Source organism: Oryx dammah, unplaced genomic scaffold (genome assembly GCF_014754425.2).
Source record: "Oryx dammah isolate SB20612 unplaced genomic scaffold, SCBI_Odam_1.1 HiC_scaffold_3, whole genome shotgun sequence".
In the NCBI taxonomy this organism is placed as follows: Eukaryota; Metazoa; Chordata; class Mammalia; order Artiodactyla; family Bovidae; genus Oryx; species Oryx dammah.
The window spans coordinates 22403398-22425611 of record NW_024070187.1 but is presented as its reverse complement, the minus strand read 5'-3'; the positions used below and the strand labels follow the sequence as shown (position 1 = coordinate 22425611).

The 22214-nt window shown below is 39.2% G+C and overlaps 1 long non-coding RNA gene across 1 annotated transcript; it reads left to right on the top strand.

Moving 5' to 3' along the window:
• Positions 1 to 5123: 5123 nt before the first annotated feature.
• Positions 5124 to 21878, top strand: LOC120861885. The gene is made up of 3 exons (XR_005720648.1): positions 5124 to 5644; positions 7849 to 7850; positions 21866 to 21878. It is a non-coding gene; the product is annotated as an uncharacterized LOC120861885 (long non-coding RNA).
• Positions 21879 to 22214: the final 336 nt, after the last annotated feature.

Below are 22214 nucleotides of genomic sequence, written 5' to 3'. Positions count from 1 at the left end.
TTTTTAAGTCTCTGTTTGTATGAAGTTGGCCACTGACCCCTGGCCAAACCAAGTCACAAGAGCAGAAGTAGTGTGGGAAGGAACTACAGGGTTATAAGTTACAAGGCAAAGGACATGCATACAGAGAGGCCATTCATTAAAACCATAATGTAATCAATCTAAATACTCTCTAAACTTTGATTTCCTCAAATATATTACCAGTAGAGCATACTACATAAAATTGTTGGGGGCACTGAATGAGACATTTCATGTAAAGCTCTTAGTATATTTCCTGGCACATAGTAAGCTTTAAAGGATAGCTATTATTTTAATATGCCTTTGACAATGTGTTACACTGTGAATTAACATTTTAAACAACAGAGAATAGAATTATCCCAGGGCTTCCCAGTTGGCGCTAGTGATAAAACACTCACATGCCAATTTAGGAAACAGAAGAGACTCGGGTTCTGTCCCTGCATGGGGAAGATCCCCTGGAGGAGGGCATGTGGGTGCCCTCTCCAATATTCTTGCCTGGAAAATTCCATGGACAGAGGAGCCCTGCAGGCACGCACATGAACGCCTGGGGGCAAAGAACACATTTTCTGTTTTCTTATCTAATGAACAGAAGCAATAAATACACAAGACCAGTATGTGGAATTTAAAATATAGCATATATGAATATGTTTATCATTGTGTTCCACACCCAAGCACTCATTGCTATTTGAAATTGAGGCTGAATTTCTTTATCAAGAAGTACACATGGCTTACTACAGTGTAATCATGGTTGAAAATAAGGAGCAGTAATATGCCACAATTGATGCTTTTGAACTGTGGTGTTGGAGAAGACTCTTGAGAGTCCCTTGGACTGCAAGGAGATCCAACCAGTCCATTCTGAAGGAGATCAGCCCTGGGATTTCTTTGGAAGGAATGATGCTGAAGCTGAAACTCCAGTACTTTGGACACTTCATGTGAAGAGTTGACCCATTGGAAAAGACTCTGATGCTGGGAGGGATTGGGGGCAGGGGGAGAAGGGGACAACAGAGGATAAGATGGCTGGATGGCATCACTGACTCAATGGCTGTGAGTCTGAGTGAACTCCCGAAGTTGGTGATGGACAGGGAGGCCTGGTGTGCTGCGATTCATGGGGTTGCAAAAAGTTGGACACGACTGAGCGACTGAACTGAACTGAACTGAAAATGCCACATGAGTTATGTGGAATTGAATGGTCTCTAGAGAATCTTGTTAATTTAACCATGGACTTCCCGGGTGGCGCTGGTGATAAAGAACCTGCCTGACAATGCAAGAGAAAGTAGAAACATGGCTTCAGACCCTGGGTTAGGAAGATACCCTGGAGGAGCAAATGGCAGTCCACTCCAGTATTCTTGTCTGGAGAATCACATGGACGCAGGAGCCTGGCAGGCTGCAGTCCATGGGGTCGCAGAGTTGGACACGACTGAAGTGACTTAGTACGAAGCACACATGTGCAGGGACACCTAATAAACGGACACCTAATAAACTTAATTTAGTTTAAGGAAGTAAAGTGTATGTGTGTGTGTCTGCATGGGTGTGACCCTAAGAAATATTTTTCCCAGTGTTACTGGGATTGCTGGGTGCCTTGCCTCTGGATAAGCTTACTGATAGAGGAAGGTGATGAAAGATGTCACTGGTTGGACCCACTGGTAAACATTTTTCATTATTCTGTTTCTAGTTTCTTTTACTAATAACTCTAAAATATGTAGAGGCAATGAGTATTAAATTTAAGGAAGATGATTTTTATAATGTGCACTGTGGGTAAATGTTTAAAGAGCAGAGTAAGAGGTAATGGATGCATATTAAAAACGATGTTTTTTAATTTAATTCTCAAGTCTCTGCAAATTTAAAGAGAAACTGAAACCTAAACAAACAGATAAAATCATTGAGACTGGAAATTGTCCAGTGAGTCCTCTTGTCATTTGGAATATCACCCGTAGCTCTGCTTCAGTTAAGGAGGACACCTCTGTCCTATTCATAAGCCTGTCTGTGAAAATCAGCTATTTCAAATGTATTTAGTTACAGCATCATATTGGGAAAAATCCAAGTCAAATTTAAAGTTAAAAAATACTAAATCTACACCCCCAATGTGGGCTGCACAGATTTTAGTGACTTCCTTCTAAAAACTTCAATGTGAAGTAGGGGTTAATTAGAATCGCTTTATAGTGGAGAAATCTAACAAACATCCCGCTAGGTGATCAAGGATAACATTGACTTTGGTGAGTCCTGCTGAAGGCCTGTACCACTGATGTGACGTGATGTGTTGAGATTGACCTGGCACCTCCATGCTCTTCTTCCCTCAAACCTATAAGCTCTGTCTAATCATAAGATAAACATCAGACAAGTCCCTCTTGCCATCATTGAGAAGACCACCTGACCAGTAATTCTTATCACTGAGGAGTCATCAAAAACTGGGAAAGTTTGAGAAATGATTACAGCTGGAAAGAGCTTTAGGAGCCATGACAACTAAATGAAATGTAGTATCCTGGATAAGGTCTTGGGACAGAAAAAGGACATTAGGCAAAACCTAAGGAAATCTGGATACAATGTGGACTTTAGTTAATAGTGACATATCAGTATTGGTTCACTGAGTGAGTGAGTGAGAGTCGCTCATTCATGTCTGATTCTTTGGGACCCCATGGGCCATAGCCTGCAGGCTTCTCTGTCCTTGGAATTCTCCAGACAAGAATACTGGAGTGGGTTTTCTTCTCCATTTTCTTCTCCAGGGGATCTTCCCAACCTAGGGATCAAACACAAATCTCCTGCTTTGCAGGCAGATTCTTTACCATCTGAGTCACCAAGGAAGCCTATTAATAAGAGACATTTCTAAGTATAACGATAGGTCAACTTAAAAAGTATCAGCACATGCATGCTTGACTTTATCTTATAATCTATAGAAAACACATTAGAATATGTAATGAATCCATACACCTTTCCAAAGGAATATCCAAGACAGAAGTAGCCAAGACAAATGTACCATACTAAGTCAGATCTTAATCATGAGAAACTGGATGTCGAGTACATACTAACTGTACTGGTTTCCCACTTTTTCTTTAAATCTAAAACTGCTTAAAAATGAAGAGATTATTTTAAAAGACTGATTCTAACTTACACTTTGCTTAAGAACTCAGAGGGTTTTTTAACAAAATATAAAAGAATGACTTTTTAGAAAAATGCAAGTAATTTTTAGTATTTTTATTGTACTTACCAAGGACTGTTTTCCTAAACTTCAACCCAAACACCAATTTACAAGAAGTTAGAGATAATCAGAAGCAGTTGCTTTAACAGTTAACACCTCAAGTTAGAGTATTTTATAACTTTTTTCTTAATATTTGCATTATTATTCTACAGTTTGTTGACCAAAATCTGAAGGACTTTTATTTTACTGTTTGAGATTTAAAAGATCTTAATTTTGAATATCCTTTTGTAAGAAACACAAATCCTTAGATTTACTCACTTATTTAAATCAGACATAGACTATGGGGAGAAATGAAACAAAAATGATGGTTTTAACACTTTCCATATTGTTTTTGCTGCGATAATCTCAAGTACAAAAAGATACCTGGAGTTCTTCCACTCTTTCAATTTGGAGACTAAGGATAATTACTAAATTGCATACAAAGCAATAGAAAAGAAAACTTAAAATATTTGCTGGGATTTTCCTTTGGCAATCTAGCCAAAACGAAATAACTATTAAAGCAAATGATTTTTTTTGTTGTTGTTGTTTTTAGTTTTTATTCTGAGACCTTTCACACTTATCAGACAAAAGAATCATAAATGTATGCTCATCAACAGAAGAACATGAAACTTGTATTAGCGCTTCTGAGCTCAGCCATAGCAAGAGGATGGCCATGTGCTCTTTTAGTATATTTCCCTCTTGAACAAAGTGAGTACCTGATGGATGCTTTTTAATAACTGTCTAGTTTCTTAGCCATCGATTCATGGCTTTAATCTATTACAGAAAAAAATAAATGATCCAAAGTTCTACTGTACATTTCATCTGGGTATGCATGCCATTGTATGTGTGCTGGTAGGTAACAGTAATGCTACTTACTGTGATTATCTGTATTTATCTTCAGAGTGCAGTTGCCTGAGAATAAGAGCCATCTCATGTATACAGTATATTCCAACTGCTCTTAGTGAAAAATAAGACTTGAGCAAAAAGGGCATTTATATTTAGTAATTCTACAGTAATTATAATGAAAATGGTAATGATAACAAAAATAACTATCATTTACTGAGTGCTTAATATATGCTTATAATTTGGTAAAACATCCATAATGAGGGTTTCCCAGGTGGTTCAGTGATAAAGAATCCTCCTGCCAATGCAGGGACACAGGAGACACTGGTTCAGTTCCTGAGTCGGGAAGATACACTGAAGAAGGAAATGGCGACACGTGCCAGTATTCTTGCCTGGCAAGTCTCATGGACAGAGGAGCCTGGCAGACTATAGTCCATAGGGTACAAAGAGGCAGACATGGGTTAGAGACTAAACCACCATCATTACCATAATATTATAGGCCTGAAGACAGAAATTTGTCTGTTTGGGTTACAGTTCTGTCTCCAGCATCTAAAATATTAGCACATAAATATTTGCCAGATAAATTAATCTCAGGCCCTGCTTACAGCAAATTAATGAGGCAGGTGTTTTGTGTTGGATGTATTAGCATAAGTGGAATGCATGTGTGTATGCTCAGTTGCTAAGTCATGTCTGACTCTTTGTGACCCCATGGACTGTAGCCCACCAAGCTGCTCTGTCCATGGGATTTTCCAGGCAAGAATACTGGAGTGGGTTGCCATTCCCTCCTCCAGGGGACCTTCCCCACCCAGGGATCGAACCCGAGTCTCCTATATCTCCCATCGTGGCAGGCAGATTCTTTACTGCTGAGTCACCTGAGAAGTTTGTAAGTGGCATAAGATCTGTTAATAAACCTTTTCAGTTAAGGCAGATTTCCAAAGCCATAGCTTGATGATGTCAGTCCTGTATCCCTCTCACACTCTTGCATTGCCATGTCTCATTCGTGCCAGGTGATACTTTTGAAATACTTAAATAAATCATTTTTCTGGCTTTTTATCTTATTTCTTAATGAATTGACAGCAAAGAAAAACACAAAAATCCTTACACTAATGATTAACGATCAGTGAGTGGCTAGGGAAGACCTTTTGCCTATATGCACACCAATAGAGGACACATAACATTTATTTAATCAGGTGAGATGGAGAGGTTGGAAGTGAGTTAGGGTTGGTCAAGGTTAGTTACTACACCACAGCTTAGATGACAGAAATAAAATGAAACAAATTTTGTTACCTGAAGTTTTACTATGTGTAAGAACCCTGGGAGTAATACAATAGTGTTCTTTCATCCATAAAGTTGATGTTATTAAGATGAGAACAAAGGTAGCATAAAATAATGGGTGAATAGGGATTGAAATGTTCCCATCTGTTTTTTGCCATCTCTTGTCATATTTATAGAAAATGCCTTGTGCAGAACACTTAATCTTGAAAGAGTGAACAATGAGAAACCTGCCCACAATTACAGCATCTCTGTTCTTGCTCAGTGAATATCAAGATCACAATATGGCAGGATTGCATGGAGAGAATAGACTGATTAGATGAGATTTGTAGAACAAATGAGGTTTTGCAACAGACTTACTAGTCTGCATTATTCTTTGCTTTCTGAACCCTTTCACCAAAAAAAAAAAAAAGCCTAGTGTTCTGAGCTAGAGCAGATTAAGTATGCCAGCAACTACCCTTCTCCTAACATACCTTCCTCCCTCCCATCTTGATGCAGACACTCAATATCTGATAGTTCACTTTCATATGAATTTGTAAGTTGTGACTTTTTAAAAAGTAGAGAGATTGCCTTGTGTTTTTTTGAATGACAAGATCGTACATTTGTTGAGCCTCATATTTCTCTGTTCTCTTGTACCTCTTGCCTCCTTATTTATGTCCTACAGCTGTTAGAACAAATTATCATAAACTGTGTAGCTTAAAACAACATAAATTTATTCTCTCACAATCCCAGAAGCTAGATGTATGAAATAAAAATGTCAGCAAGGTTGATTCCTTCTCCAGGCTCTAAGGGATAATCCTTCCATGCCTCTCTCTGAGCTTCTGGTGGGTATGGGCATTCTTATTGTTCCTCAGGGTCCCATGAAGTTCTCCTTGTGTGTATCTCTATGCTCTTTGTCATCACACGGCCCTTTTAAAAGAATGTCAGTCGATGAATCTAGGGTACATCCTTCCTAATCCAGCATGAACTCATTTTAACTCGATTACTTCTGCAAGTACCCCATTTCCGAACATGGTCATGTTCACAGGTACCAGGAGTTAGGACTGAAACATATCTTTTGGTGGGTAGACAATTCAACTGACAGCATCCTCCCCATGAAACCTCACTTTAAGGATATAATGAAGATGATTTTTACCTTCTGGCAAAGTTAGGGCTCATTTATGTGGTCTTGCTCTCTTCTCCATACTTCTACCCACAGTGAGAATGTCAAGTTCAAACGAAGCCCTTGGTAAACATTACTATGCCTGGAAAAGGTGGTGGTAAACGCCAAGGTTGGGCTACCCAGGTTCAGTTCAGTTCAGTTGCTCAGTCATGTCCGACTCTTTGCAACCTCATGAATTGCAGCACACCGGGCTTCCCTGTCCATCACCAACTCCCGGAGTTTACTCAAACTCACGTCCATTGAGTCGGTGATGCCATCCAGCCATCTTATCCTCTGTCGTCCCCTTCTCCTCCTGCCCCCAATCCCTCCCAGCATCAGAGTCTTTTCCAAAGAGTCAACTCTTCGCATGAGGTGGCCAAAGTATTGGAGTTTCAGCTTTAGCATAAGTCTTTCCAAAGAACACCCAGGGCTGATCTCCTTTAGAATGGACTGGTTGGATCTCCTTGCAGTCCAATGGACTCTCAAGAGCCTTCTCCAACACCACAGTTCAAAAGCACCAATTCTTCAGCGCTCAGCTTTCTTCACAGACCAACTCTCACATCCATACATGACCACTGGAAAAACCATAGCCTTGACTAGATGAACCTTTGTTGGCAAAGTAACACCTCTGCTTTTGAATATGCTATCTAGGTTGGTCATAACTTTCCTTCCAAGGAGTAAGCATCTTTTAATTTCATGGCTGCAGTCACCATCTGCAGTGATTTTGGAGCCCCCCAAAATAAAGTCTGACACTGTTTCTGCTGTTTCCCCATCTATTTCCCATGAAGTGATGGGACCAGGTGCCATGATCTTAGTTTTCTGAATGTTACCCAGGTGGCTCAGTGGTAAAGAATCTGCATGCAAGTGCAGGAGACCCAAGAGACGAGGATTCGATCCCTGGGTTGGGAAGATCCCCTGGAGAAAATGGCAAGCCAGTCCAATATTCTTGCCTGGAAAATTCTGTGGACAGAGGAGCCTGATGAGCTACAGTCCATGGGGTCACAAAGAGTCGGACACGACTGAGCAACTGAGCATGAGCACGCAAACTCCAAGGTTACAGAAATCTTTTGTCAAGGGATCAAACTAAGAAGGATTGAGAGTGGGAAGAAACTGGGTAAGCGTTTGGGGGGCTGATGTGTTGACAAAAGAAATACCAAGATAGTGGAAGGGAGAAGGAGATACCTCTGAGTGTAAATCCACTGAGTTTTGTGAATATTTCTGAGTTGATTGTCACCATAATCCACCAAACATGCCATCAGTTTTCTGAGAAGAATGTTTAAAAACCACAGGCAATTATTTGAAATGTAATAGAAGCATTTTATTTAAGGCCACACACATTAAAATCACAAAGGGAGGGAATCTTGTGTTTCATCAAAAAGGAATCTCCCACTGCTAGATGGCACAGCAGTTTTGAGCGCCCCCTCTCCCCAAATTCTAAATTTGTGTTTGTTTCCCATGGAGAGTCACGTGGCATTTTGAGAGTCAAACATTCTAACTGTGTGATGGGTATGAGTTGAATTAATTAATGAAAAAAAACAAATAAGCCTTTCTTAACAAGGGCTTCGGAGAAGGCAATGGCAACTCACTCCAGTACTTTTGCCTGGCAAATCCCGTGGACAGAGGAGCCTGGTAGGCTGCAGTCCATGGGGTCGCTAAGCGTCAGACAAGACTGAGCGACTTCACTTTCACTTTTCACTTTTCACTTTTCTACACTGGAGAAGGAAATGGCAACCCACTCCAGTGTTCTTGCCTGGAGAATCCCAGGGACGGGGGAGCCTGGTGGGCTGCCATCTATGGGGTCGCACAGAGTTGGACACGACTGAAGCAACTGAGCAGCAGCAACAAGGGCTTATGTTAATACACTGGCTCCATGGGTACTCCATGAGTATAAGCTGTGTGGTCGGTCCTCATTTGTAGCTATAGTGACAGTGATCCGGGAAGATGACAGACAAGCTCCTGCACATACAGGTGACTTAGACAGAAGGGGCAGCTGGAAATGGCAACAATGTCAGCACTGACAGAGGCTCCATGGTTAACACAGGAACACATATCTTTCTGACACAACCATTGAATTTACTGATAGACCTTACTTTCAAATAGATTGTTGAAAGGATTGATTCTAGATGTAGATAAGGAAAATTTCTATCAGCTCTAGGACTAGGTCTCTTCCTGTTTCTCAGTGTTACTGACATCAACTAGGCTTTCATTTCCTAGTGCAGTACACATGCCCTCCTCTCTATCAGTAATTCCAGCACGTAACCAGAGCCATGGTTTCTTTGCCTTTCATAGCGTGTTTTTGTTGTTGTTTTGTTTTACTGCTTCAGTTGTTATTCTATTATACGAAACAAGAAAAATGGTGCCCTGTATGTTGTTCTACCATCAGCCTCCTGAAGGGTGATGCAGCATGGTTATGTAACAGGAATTTGATACTTGGTTTCTTATTGAGAGAAAATCGTCTCTTTCCAGGTCCTTTCCTTAGTTAAAGTTATGTAAGATCATTGACATTTTTGAGTTCTAAAACTTCTCCTCTTAGAAATGACATATAAGAAGCTATATTTAAGGCAAAATGAGCTAGAAGGTGATTGAATAATAGCTTTATGATTAATAGTCGGTGTTTATGTCCCAGTTCCATAAATTAACTGAAGAGGTTTCCTGAGACAAAGTGCAAAGTAACTTTATCTGTCAAATGGACATAATAGTGCCTATTTCATATCTCATTGTATGAATTAAATGAGATCATTGGTGTAAATTGTTGATCACAGAGTCTGAAGAGTGAATGTTCTATAACTGTTAATCCAAGAAGAAAACTAGAATATTTCCAAAATAAGTATTTTAAAAATAATTTCTGTGGGTTTTTTAAAATACTCTCCATTTCATTAAAAATAATATTGAATATTTTAAGATATAATTTTCTATGTGATAATTTGGGAATGCAAAGTCCAACAAATATAATCTGGGGAGTCAAAATGAGTAACACTTTTCTAATATGCAAACTGATGCAACTGGAAATGATTTTCTTTGCAAGGAACATGTTCCTTGTGGCTGGAATGTTTATGCAAAAGTGGAAGGGCCTGCTCAGGAGTCCCTTGTAGATGGAAGGCAGAACTAAGTGACCTCTGCTTCCCCTCCTGCCACTGTCCTGGATTCCAAGGAAACCAGGCCTATTATCTTGATTCTTAATCATCTTTGCCTTCAGAACATCCTACGTATTCAGGCAAGTTTTATACCACTTTATTTTCACTTTGTTCTTTGTTTTTCTTTTTAAGTACAATTTGAAAACCCAGAGCAGAGGATTGAACCAAATGGTCCTCCCTCACATCTAGGATATCCTAAACATCAGCTCATTTGGGCAGTTTGGACAACCCCCTTAGTAACACTCCCACCACTAAAAGTACATCAAACTCTGCTCAGTATTATATAACAACCTAAATGGGAAAAGAATTTGAAAAAGAAGAGATACATTTATATGTATAACTGAACCACTTTGCTGTACATTTGAATCTGTCACATTGTTAATAAACTATACCCCAGTAGAAAATTAAAAATTAAGGAAAAAAAAAGCACATCATTTATCACTCCAAAATCACTGCTGATGGTGACTGCAGCCATGACATTAAAAGACACTTGCTCCTTGGAAGGAAAGCTATCACAAACCTAGACAGTGTATTAAAAAGCAGAGACATCACTTTGCCAACAAAAGTCTGTATAGTTAAAGCTGTAGTTTTTCCAATAGTCATATGCGGATGTGAGAAAGAAAGAAAGTGAAGTCACTCAGTCAGATCTGACTCTTTGCGACCCTCCTCCATCCATGGTATTTTCCGGGCAAGAGTACTGGAGTGGGTTGCCATTTCCTTCTCCAATGGATGTGGGAGTTGGACCATAAAGAAGGCTGAGCACCGAAGAATTGATGCTTTCAAACTATGGTACTGGAGAAGACTCTTGAGAGTCCCTTGGACAGCAGGGAGATCACACCAGTCAATCTTAAAGGAAATTAACCCTGACTATTCTTTGGAAGGACTGAGGCTGAAGCTCCAATACTTTGGCCACCTGATGCAAAGAGCTGACTCTTTGGAAAAGACCCTAACGCTGAGAAAGATTGAGGGCAGGAGGAGAAAGGAGCCAGCAGAGGATAAGATGTTTGGATGGCATCACCAACTCAATGGAAATGAGTCTGAGCAAACTCCAGGAGATGGTGAAGAACAGGGAAGTCTGTTGTGATGCAGTCAGTGGGGTCACAAAAGGTTGGATATCACTGAGCTACTGAACCATAAGTTGGTCACAGCCTGGAATGTAGTGCTTTTTGAAGACCAAGTCCAGCCTTGGGGAAGTGCCAGCCGAACTCAGAAGCTGAAGTACTCTGCTTATTCGGAGAACAAACCAAAAACCATTCCAGCATTCATCACTCCTGTTCAATCTCCACCTTGTTCTGTCTTACTCCAAATGTAGAACAAAGAGAATGATGAAATCTGCCCACTTGAAATTTATCAGGAAATTGGCCAATATCATTTTCATCTTGCAAGAAGAGTTTTGTGGAAAAGAGAAACCTCAGAGTCCTCACAGTACAATTGTAAATTTGACAGTTATAGGGGATGCCTATGAGTTGCTCCATTTAACAGCAGGTCCTTTGCAAAACCCAGTTCTCCTGATATCTTTATCTTTCCAGACCCTATTGCTGCTCAGTAAGAAAGAGCATTTCCCATCATCTCCTTCAAATGTCCCATGACCACTTTTTTCCCTATGACGACATGGCTAGTGAGTTTGTTCCCTCCCATCAGTTATGAGCTTAATCTCACTAAAAACCATATCTACTAATGAGAAGATAAATACAGACTCTTCTTTAACTCTTTATTGTTATATTCAGAGTAAGAAATGTCTCTGATGAATTGAACTGTTTAAGCTGCATCTCTGCATTTTACCTGTCTTTATTAAGCAGCATAACTACCTCGATCTATCATGTCCATCCTCTTCCTCCTTCAGTGTCATAACCACTCTTTCAGAGTTCTATTGCTTGGAAGGATTACCACGTTGAAATTAGCTGTATTCCTACAGTCCCAGAGTCCTGCTACCTACCATTAAAGCAGATTTATTCTTCTAATAAATAATAAGAAGTGATTATAAGTGGTTATTATAATAATAAATAATATGTGTGATTATTCAGAGACTAAGGGACACCAACTGGATGTCTCTTCTCCAAGGGTGCAGCCAATTGGGCAGTGCATAGCCCTTTCTCCCTTAAGTTGTGGTTTGTGAGTTTCATATGACTCACTGACTGAGGGGCAGCTTAGACATCAAAAAGAATGTTGCAGAACTCACCCTTGGAACTTAGAAGGGAGGTTCTTGGAATGTTGTCCTTTGATCTTCTCAACCTTTTGAGATTACGTGAAAATTCTGAAAGTATTCCAACTTTCCATTTAAAGTGAGAATCTTTTTTTCTCTTCTCATTTTACTTAATGTATTAATCTTTGTGTTTGAAGATCTTGGTGCTATACGCATAATTAGAAACACAGATTTTGAAACCAAAACTTCTTTCTCCACTTTGCGCACATGGAAGCTATCCTTAGATTTTGCTATATAGGCATCAATGTTTGTTGATACTTACCATTTACCTTTTATCTGATAGGTGCTACGCACTAGGCTATTTGACTTATTGAATCCTCACAATAAAATCCACTACAAAAAACCCCACTACCATCCTCATTTTTTATAGATTTTTTAACATTAAAACTCAGAGTTGTTAAGTAGTTTCCTAAAATGGGCTTGCAAGTTAAATAACTGAGATTTAAAAACAAGATTAAAATTAAGACCCTTTTTACTAAGTGATGCTTAAAACACTGTCTTCTTCTTTTTGCTTTACAGACTGTCCCCAATACATTTTTGCTTAAAATATTTCTCACCGTTTCTGATAGTTGTATGCCAGCTTGGCCCATCTGGTGCTATTTTCCCAGAATTTCACAGCACTGCCTTTCTATTCAGAGATATACTTTAACATTCCCTTGAAACAGTTCTTACGTTCCCCTTGCAATGGTCAGTCTACCATAGTCGTCTTGCTGCAAAGCACATTCTTATGAGCTGAGCATGTGGGCATGAGGATGTCAGCAGGAACCCAAGAAACTGTGTGGATAACGGCCATCAGTATCCATCCTCTATACCCGCTCAGCTCAGCAGAGATCTGAGGCGGCAAGCACTGCCTCACTGCTGGCACAGTGGCTGCATTCCAGAACTCTAGTGGTAGACTGAATGGCAGTGCAGGTATTTTGAGAAATTCTTAAACCTTAGCTAGCTGAGGATATATACGATCAAAGAGTCTGTGAGAGGACTATGCAATGTGTTGATAATTTAATTTTGATGTATAAAAGCTCATGAATTGTCTTGTAAAATCAGCATTCCCCTCTAGATTCATGATTAGGACGCAGAAAATTGAAGGCACATGCTGCACAGAAGATAAACCTTATATCCAGCTACAGATATTTACTTTCAACACTAAGAGCTATTACTATTCTGCTTCCTAGAGAGAAGACTTCTGATGTTCTGATTTATACAGACAAGCAAAATGGAGATAGGGCATCTTTTGAGAATTTGAAAAATCAACTATAGCATGAAAATGGCCAGAATGCCAAGGCAAGGCTAAAAGTTTAAGGAGTAATGACAATACCCATCAAAAGGTCATCTCAAGGCATTTCTCCATTATATTTGCCCATATTATCTGCAAGCACCCCTTTAACGTTAAAAGGAATGGCTCTGCTCCTTACATACCTGAAAAATTCAACATGGACTTAAAGTAAACAGACAGAAGTTGAGTTCTGCCTCTGCTATTAACAAGCCCTTTGACCCCAGGCAAGTCATCTCTCAGAGACTTAGTTTCACCACCTGCGAGATGGAGCGATTTATCTGGATGATCACTAAAGATGTTTTTACTCTCTTATCTCAGTCTTTCTGACTAGACAGGGAAGAGAAGAGGAGGTACATTGATCCTCATGCCCAAATGCTAAAAGATATGAAGGGTAAATCATGATGCCCCTTCTTATATCCTTTCCCTAGTTTTTGATCACCTGTTTAGGATTATATGGAAAAAGTTATTTGCCAGTAAATGTAAAAATGTAAATAGAAGTATTGAGTGGAGGCTATCTGTAATGGAGTTAATATCTTTCATTATTAACAGCAGTATCTCAAGCATTCTGTATTCAGGATACAATATTTAATGAACTTTGGTTAGGTGGATGTGCCTGTTTAATAAAATGGTGACAATGATATGGCTTTTGTGAGAACACAAAGTGAGCCTAGCTGCATCCAGACTCTTAGGTTGTCGGGTCACCTTGTTATGATGAGGGTCTTCTTACTGACTTATTACTGCTCAGGGGAAGTCTCCCACACATCAGGCATGAAGTCCCAACTCTGAGAGGACAGACAGACTCATTTTCCTGGTGACTTAAATCATATGTGTCTTAGTCACTCCTTTTATTCATCTAAGAAAATTTCTCCTCTCAGAATCTCCTTAATCCCCTTCATAGTCACCTTCTTCCTGCCTTTTTTATGATCACATTAATTTCACTGTCTGAACTCTTTCTCTAAAATAGGTTATTTTGAAGAAAATCTAAAGCAAATAAATGACTTTTTAAGTCAGTTTGCTTTAGGTGAAAACAGAAGCCAAAGGCTTCAGATGGATTAGAAAAATGCATCTCGTTTCATTTATAATCTTCACTAGAGAGAGAAAGTAAATACAGCCCCTGTGGTGCAATTTATAATATTGTCATCCCCTGCCTTCTCCTCCATCTCTCAGCTCCATCCAACTGGGCCCCTTAAGAATGTGAAGCCATTTACCCTGCTAAGTGGTAGACTGAAGTGTCTGTTGAACAAATTGGAAAATTGTCTAGGCGGGCCTACAGGTGCCTCTTTATGTAAGTTCAGTCACCAGGAATCATTTCACTATCCTTGCTGTTTCATTTACTTTTAATTCAATTCACTGCTGATGCCTCACTGATGAAATAATTAGATGGTTATGGAACAAGTGGAGATGTAAGTCAAATATATAATTGGGGGGCTATCACCCACTCTCTTGTAGGCTTTCTTCTCTTATCACTCAGTCCCCTAGATTGTCCCCTCAAAGGTTATCAGTATTTCCAGTGTCGGTCACTTTGCTCAGGCCCGTGTCAAGCAGCTTTCTAGGAGACGCATTGTTGACCCTCCCTAGACTTGCTTGTCAACCAGTGGCGAGTTTTCCTCCTTTGTCTCTGGTTCTCTTACTCCGTGTTCTTTCCTGCCCCCTCTTTTTACCTAAGTACACATGTATTGCCACTGTTTTGTCTTTGGACGATATTTTTTTTTCTGCTTTCTCCACCACCACAGGAATACTGTCCACTATGATTCAATGCTGATCTTTAGGTAGCTGACCCCAAATACTTGTCTCTTTCAGACTCTCCAGTGACCTTCTCTTCCAATTGCCTGCGTAATGAATTCATCAATATGAGCTGTTTACATTTAAAAAATTAGTTCACTTTCTCTACCAAACCAACTTCCCACTCTTATTTCCCTCTTTCTTTTAATAACTCTACCATTTTCTCAGTTGTCTGAAGTTAAGTGAATACCTTTGGACTGTCTTTGATTCTTTTCTTTACGCCAGCTTTGACCAATTAAAAATGTGATATAAACAACAGTCTGCAATGTTCCTTTTTCAGCTTGAATATATGGCCAATATTTTCTATACCAATATTTTCTTTTGTGATGAATATGTAGTATACCAGAGCACCAGTATATGTTACTTTCTTTAACCTCCTGTTAGTTATATCATTTTTCATCTTTTTTTATAAGTAATGCTACAATTAAGTGATAATGATATGTTTATGTGGGACTACTGTCATATCTAAAAGTATGAACATTTAAATTATGAGAAAATTGTAAAATTTACCCTCAAAACATACAAATGTGCTCTGTTCCAACAATGGCTTTGTTATCCATACTGTCTCTAGTGATCTGAAATATAATTTTACTTTCCAGTGTACATGTTAGTCTTTTTTGGATTTATACACCCATTGATCTCTGTTGAGACTTTTGGTAGTGCCATACAATCCTACTAATTATAGCTTTAAAGCATTTTCTTATCTGCTTAGGCATGTAATCCCATGTTGCTCTTTCTTTTCAAAATCCCCATGGCTGTTTTCTAAGAATTATAAGGCCTCCTGTACTTACAGCTATCAATTGCTATTTTGACTTACCTACGTTAAATTTACGCATTTTTAGATGCCCACATTTTTTAATCTTTCCACTCAGAAGTAGGACATTTATTTTTCCAGTTATTTGATTTTTCTTATCACCTTTCATTGAAGTTTTATAATTTACTCCATCTAGGCCATGGATGCTTATTATTAGATTCACATCTAGCAATACTGTTATTTACACAGTGAAGGTTTTATTATATTTTCTAACTAAAGGGTGGTTTCTGATGCCATTTGTTTAATCAAAGTTTTGCCATAAAAGCTATCTTGTTTATTCATTAATTCTCTTAGCCTTCTGTATTTTTCATCAAAAGATTCTGTGTATTTTAATTTATTTTACTATGAGATCTATTACTTCTCAAACCATAAACACAATGGTGACACTGATGATTTTCATCTTGGAAGAAGCAAATCTTCAATGAAACCAGTTATCTGGAGCCTGTTCTCATATCCTTTACTGAATTGACTCCCTCACATTCTTCCATCCACCTGTTTTGTTCTTGTCCCCACTTCTCCATTTCAGTCTGCCAAAAGTGTGTCCATCTTTCAAGGTCTTTCTCTCCCATAATTCTTTCCTCGTGTTCTTAACATCACACCAGTTTTTCCTCCTCTGAAACCTCATCCTACATTGACAGCTCCTGTAGCTGTGCAGGGTTGGAGGCGGGGCTATCTTTCGTCATCTCCGTTATCTTCTGCAGCATCTAGTGCTGCTTTCTCATATGTTGTTAGCTCAATAGACATGTTTTTATTCAGTCTTAATACAATAAGTGTCTGGAACCTAGAATCTTAGCCTGGAGGGCTCCATTATCTATTCATCCCATTGCTGTACCATAAATCATGGATGGACCAAAGTTTGGTGGGCCATCCATCACTGATGGGGTAATTAGATGATGAGGTCAACAGAACACAGGCTTCTTATATGCTCATAAAAACTGCTATTTGATTTATTCCTGATGAATAGTCTTTCCACCTTACCTTAAAAACACACCATTACAGCCTCATAGAAACAAAACATTCTCAAAAAATCTTAACTGATCTATAGAACTAGGGTTGTAATTGCTTTCTTTTCTGGCCGTTAAAATGTTCTGCTTTGGGGAAAATGTTCATTTTATTTTTACAATTTAATTTTATATTTTATAGGTACATAATGTTATTTTATATTGCAATTTTAACTAGTATGTACCTTGGAGTTCAATTATGAAACTTACAAAATCCATTTATATTAAAAGCTATAACAGGGTATCATTTTTCACAAAGACTCTGCATTAAATGACTTCCTTACTGAAACAGTTTTTGTTTTTGTTTTTCTCTCTTCCTTAGGCATGCAGAAGCTCAAATATTTTTCCTATTAGAGATGATATTGTTAAAATAAATATAAAAGAAGCATTCTAATGAAAAAATAGATAGACAAAATACTGACCTATTTCTATTTATAATATTTGAACATCCATCTGCCTTTTAATCTGCTTTTTTTACTTAAAACACAACAAAGCATTTTCGATCTAAAACAGCAGGCTCTTTGAAATCCAGAAGGAACTAATAGCCTTTGCCACTATCCATTGCAGTGTTTCTGCAATGCATAACCATCTAAATAAAAAGCAGAGCCACAAAGTATACAACCAGCCACAGATTATGCAAACAGCCAGGTCTGGATTCAGGCAAATGTGACAGGTAGTGCTATATCCCTAGATGATGGCCAAGCTGTTTCCTCTCAGTGAAATGGCACAATACCACAAGAATAAGATTTTCTTAAGATTTTCAAGAGAGTGTCAGGCTAGTTTTATATGCCAGCCTGTTCCTCATTCAAAACCATCCCCTAGCTAAGACACTGGAACAGCAGGTGCATTTCCCTGTGAAGTCAAATGTTATGCCTGTAAAGCAACAATCTTTATGGTTATGAACCCGGAGTCCTAGCAAGTGATTCCTATCACATCATGATGTTGTGGATCTTCTCTGCACAACCACAGCTACTCCTTTTGGTTGGACACTCATGGAGATAGATAGTTGGGCACCCCCTGAGCTTTCTGATTCTCTCCCAGTGTTGTCATATAAGTTCCAACAATTTCCAGCTATTATATGACACTGATATGACCTTTTTTCAAGATTTTTCATTTTATCTTAAAGCAATAGCGTAAGACATGCTGGAATAATGCACTTGGAACTAATTCATAGCCTAATGATATTCAGGAAGGTTTGGTAGACTTCTTACTGCAGAGGTTAGTGTCTGTTCGTTTTGTGGTGTGCTGTTTAATCAAACCCAAATGAAATGGTAAACGCAAGAGTTTTGCTCTTCCTAACATGAGTTTGTGGTCATGTATGGATGTGAGAGTTGGACTGTGAAGAAGGCTGAGCACCAAAGAATTGATGCTTTTGAACTGTGGTGTTGGAGAAGACTCCTGAGAGTCCCTTGGACTGAAAGGAGAGCCAACCAGTCCATTCTGAAGGAGATCAGCCCTGGGATTTCTTTGGAAGGAATGATGCTAAAGCTGAAACTCCAGTACTTTGGCCACCTCATGCGAAGAGTTGACTCATTAGAAAAGACCCTGATGCTGGGAGGGATTGGGGGCAGGAGGAGAAGGAGACGACAGAGGATGAGATGGCTGGATGGCATCACTGACTCGATGGACGTGAGTCTGAGTGAACTCCAGGAGTTGGTGATGGACAGGGAGGCCTGGCGTGCTGCGATTCATGGGGTCGCAAAGAGTCAGACACGACTGAGCAACTGAACTGAACTGAACATGAGTTTATTTTTCTTACTTTTTCCTTCTTCTATTAAAATGGCAATGATTAAAATTCATACTTCCTGAAAATTATGAGATGCCAATCAAGAACCAATTTTATTTTTAGTCAAACCACTTCAAGGAGGCTGTTCAACATAGTACCTGTAACCATTCACTGAATAATTTACTCTACTTTCCCTTTTTCTAACAATCTTTTTGTGTTACTTTTCTTTTTAACAGAACAGTGGTCATGATATAGGGAAATTTTTTTAAAGATGTGCTTGAGTTTGATTTTAGGAAATGTTTATTAGTCTTCCTTTTAATTCCAGGAATCAAGGCAAGAGCTTATTACTTAGAAAAGTAGTAATTGGACCACAAGTATGTAATTTAAATAATAATAATAGTAATGATAGATTATTCAAGCTGGCTCTGATAAGACATCATGGAAAGTGGCTAATGTAGAATGTGGTTAATGCAATTCTTTGGCTTTTTAAAGCTTCTATAAGGTGGATAGGAGGAAAAACAAGCAGGTTTTCCCTTGAATATCAAGAGTTTAGTTATTTTTATTCAATGATATTTCATTAGGTCTTTGATTTGAAAATAGATTGGAACCTCAGGTGACCTCAGACATACTTAACACTGTCAATCACACCTCACCTTGTGCCTTGGCTCCCAAAGCCAGAATATGGCGTGAAAATATCTTTAAAGATAAGAAGTACTGACTATTAGCCAAGATGCGGGACTTGAAAGATTGGGGCCCAAGGCCCAGGTTCACCTCCCAAAACAGTATAGCTTAGCTTGACATTGAGAACACCTGGGCTTCAGTACACTTGTGTGCTAAGTCGCTTCAGTCATGTCTGACTCTTTGCGACCCTATGGACTGCAGCCCACCAGGCTCCTCTGTCCATAGAATTCTCCAGGCAAGAATACTGGGGTGGGTTGCCATGCCCTCCTTCAGGGGATATTCCAGACCCGGGGACTGAACCCACGTCTCTTATGTCTACTGCATTGGCAGGGGTTTCTTTACCACTAGCACCATCTGGGAAGCCCATTATATTCCAATTAATGTGCTACCGAATACACACAACTTTTCTAGGACAAACTTCCTCCAAATCAGAATCACAGAACTTGTGACAAGGAAAACAAACATTTGCCAAGTCCCAGACATGAACCAAAGAACAATCTAGATGCTGTTACTCAATTTAGTCCAATTCATTAAACATTAATTGAGCACATACAGTATTCTAGACAATATGCTTGCTGCTAGGAAGAACTAAGTGGGTGGGATTGAAATGTTGCCATCAAAGAGATTACAGTTGAAATGAGATTCGTAATTTTAATGAAGCAGTTACTGTAGGGCACATACTATGTTAAGTACTTTACATACATTAAAACATAATTTATTCTTACAAGTCATATTCCTACAAGTCACATTTCTCATTTTATAAATGAGAAAACCAAGACACAGAGAGTCTAAGGAAATTGAGAAGGGTATTCAGCAATTTAGAACCAGGATTCATGTCCAAGATTATGGCTTGAGAATTCACATTTACAATCACTTCACTGTCTCTAGAAAACTAGTTACAGCTCAATGGTGTCTGTTAATATGGTCTAGAAAACTTAAGAGGCACAGATCTGCATGGGGCTTCCCTGATAGCTCGGTTGGTAAAGAATCCACTTGCAATGCAGAAGACCCTGGTTCAATCCCTGGGTTGGGAAGATCCCCTGGAGAAGGGAACGGCTACTCACTCCAGTATTCTGGCCTGGAGAATTCCATGGACTGTATAGTCCATGGGGTCACAAAGAGTTGGACACAACTAAGCGACTTTCACACTCACACTCACCCAGAGCTGCATAGAGGGGGGAATGATAGATTTACTCAAACTGAGGCTGGGGTATAAAGTGAGAATTCAGAGAAAATAACATTAAATCCAGTAAATCCACAAGATCTTTATAGTTACCCTTATTTTGATTTTTTTTACTGAAAAAATTGTTCTTACTCCGAAAGCTTTACAGTCACATAGCTCACATATAAAAGAACCAAGCTTCAGATCTCAAGTTGTCTGAATTCCAGTCTCATGTCTTCTGGCTTAAACCTTAACTTAATTATTGCTCATGAGGAAAGAACCAAGCTGAGGTAGTAAGCATGAAAAGTAACTGAGGAGATAAAGGGAAGAGCATTGTTGGGAGAAGTGAACTTAAAATTAAGCAGTCATTTGTTTCTTTTCTTTTAGAAACAAAGAGCTTTTAGGATGATTCAAAATAAAATACAAAAGCATGAAATTTAGCTGTTTTCAAGCAACCGATTGCAGACACATAGCATTTGAGAAACCAGGAGATGGGAGGAAGTTGGTGGTGGGCTGGCCTGGAAGGAAGAAGGGCGCTGGAAAGCCAAGAAAGCATGATAGTCTCTGAAGGAGAAAAGAAACTCACACAATCTTTGATACAACAACTTCATGTCAGTGTAAGATATGCATATATTAAGGAGAAATTCCCATACAAGACTCTGTAGGGAAGCAGGTGGTGACATCAATAATTCATTGGGAATTATGTGAAAAGATATGTTGCAGGAAGGGGGACTCCTTCTAGGGCCTGAAACTGGGCTCTTTGTTGCAGGAAGAAGGACCCCTTCCAGGGCTCAAAACTGGGCTCTTGTCTAACACTTGGAAATGAATTGTCCGAGGAGACACATCTGCTGACAAAGCAAGAGATTTTATTGGGAAAAGGCACCTGGGTGGAGAGCAGTAGAGTAAGGGAACCCAGGAGAACAGCTCTGTCACATGGCTTGCAGTCTTGGGTTTTATGGGGATGGGATTAGTTTCTGGGTTGTCTTTAGCCAATCATTGTGACTCAGAGTCCTTCCTGGTGGTGCAGCCTTGTTGGAGGTGGTCGGACATGTAGTGTCTCCTTTTGACCTTTCCCGAACTCTTCTGATTGGTGGAGGCTTATTAGTTCTGTGTTCCTTACCAGGATCTCCTGTTGTAAAGCAACTCATGCAACTCATGGTGCCTGGCCAGGGTGGGTGGTTTCAATCAGTGTGCTTCCCCTAAGAGATATATTTACTGCAATTCAAATTACTGGCATGAAGCAATTTGCTTTAACCTTTGGGGATGAAATGGTACATGACAAATGTTTAAATAAGCATACTGGGAAGCTAAAAAATTGCTGGGAGTCATTTGCAGAGAAACCTATACCAGGATGATTCAATTTAGGCATGAGACATAAAGAACATTGCTCTGTGTCTGCAGAAATGGCAATGTTATATTACAGACTCTCCCAAGGAAGGTTTGAATGGATTTGGATTTGTGTAGAAAAAGTCAGGTGTGAAGTGGAATTGTACAGAAAAGTTGCTTTTTTTTTCCGTAAGTGGACAAAACGTACCATCAAAAGTAGACTGCAGAGTGTACCAGCATGTAAAAAGTATTCAGTCCAGTGCTCTGCAACTTTGCAGAGACCAGTGTGACAGGATGCCCCAGTGAAAAGTAAACAGAAGTAGCACGTTGAGGAGGAGGTGGGGGGAGGGGGGTGTTTATGCTTCTGAAGAACAAAAAGTACAGGACATTGCTGAAGAAGAAAATGAGGCCAATTTGAATATGAATTGGAAAGTTTTTAAATTGCAGAAGATTACAGAGGAAAGAAATAAAAACCCATAAGGATTCTTCCCTCACATAGCTTGAAAATGCTAGAAAATTTCGTATGTAGGAGGTAGAAAGAGGAAGATTTAAACAGATAAAACTCTTACCTATGAGAAAGAAAGAGGAAAAACTGACTGCAAAATAATGAAAGAATCTTTTGAAAAGGATGTGATGCTAAAATGTGATTGAGAACGGAAACACCCAAAG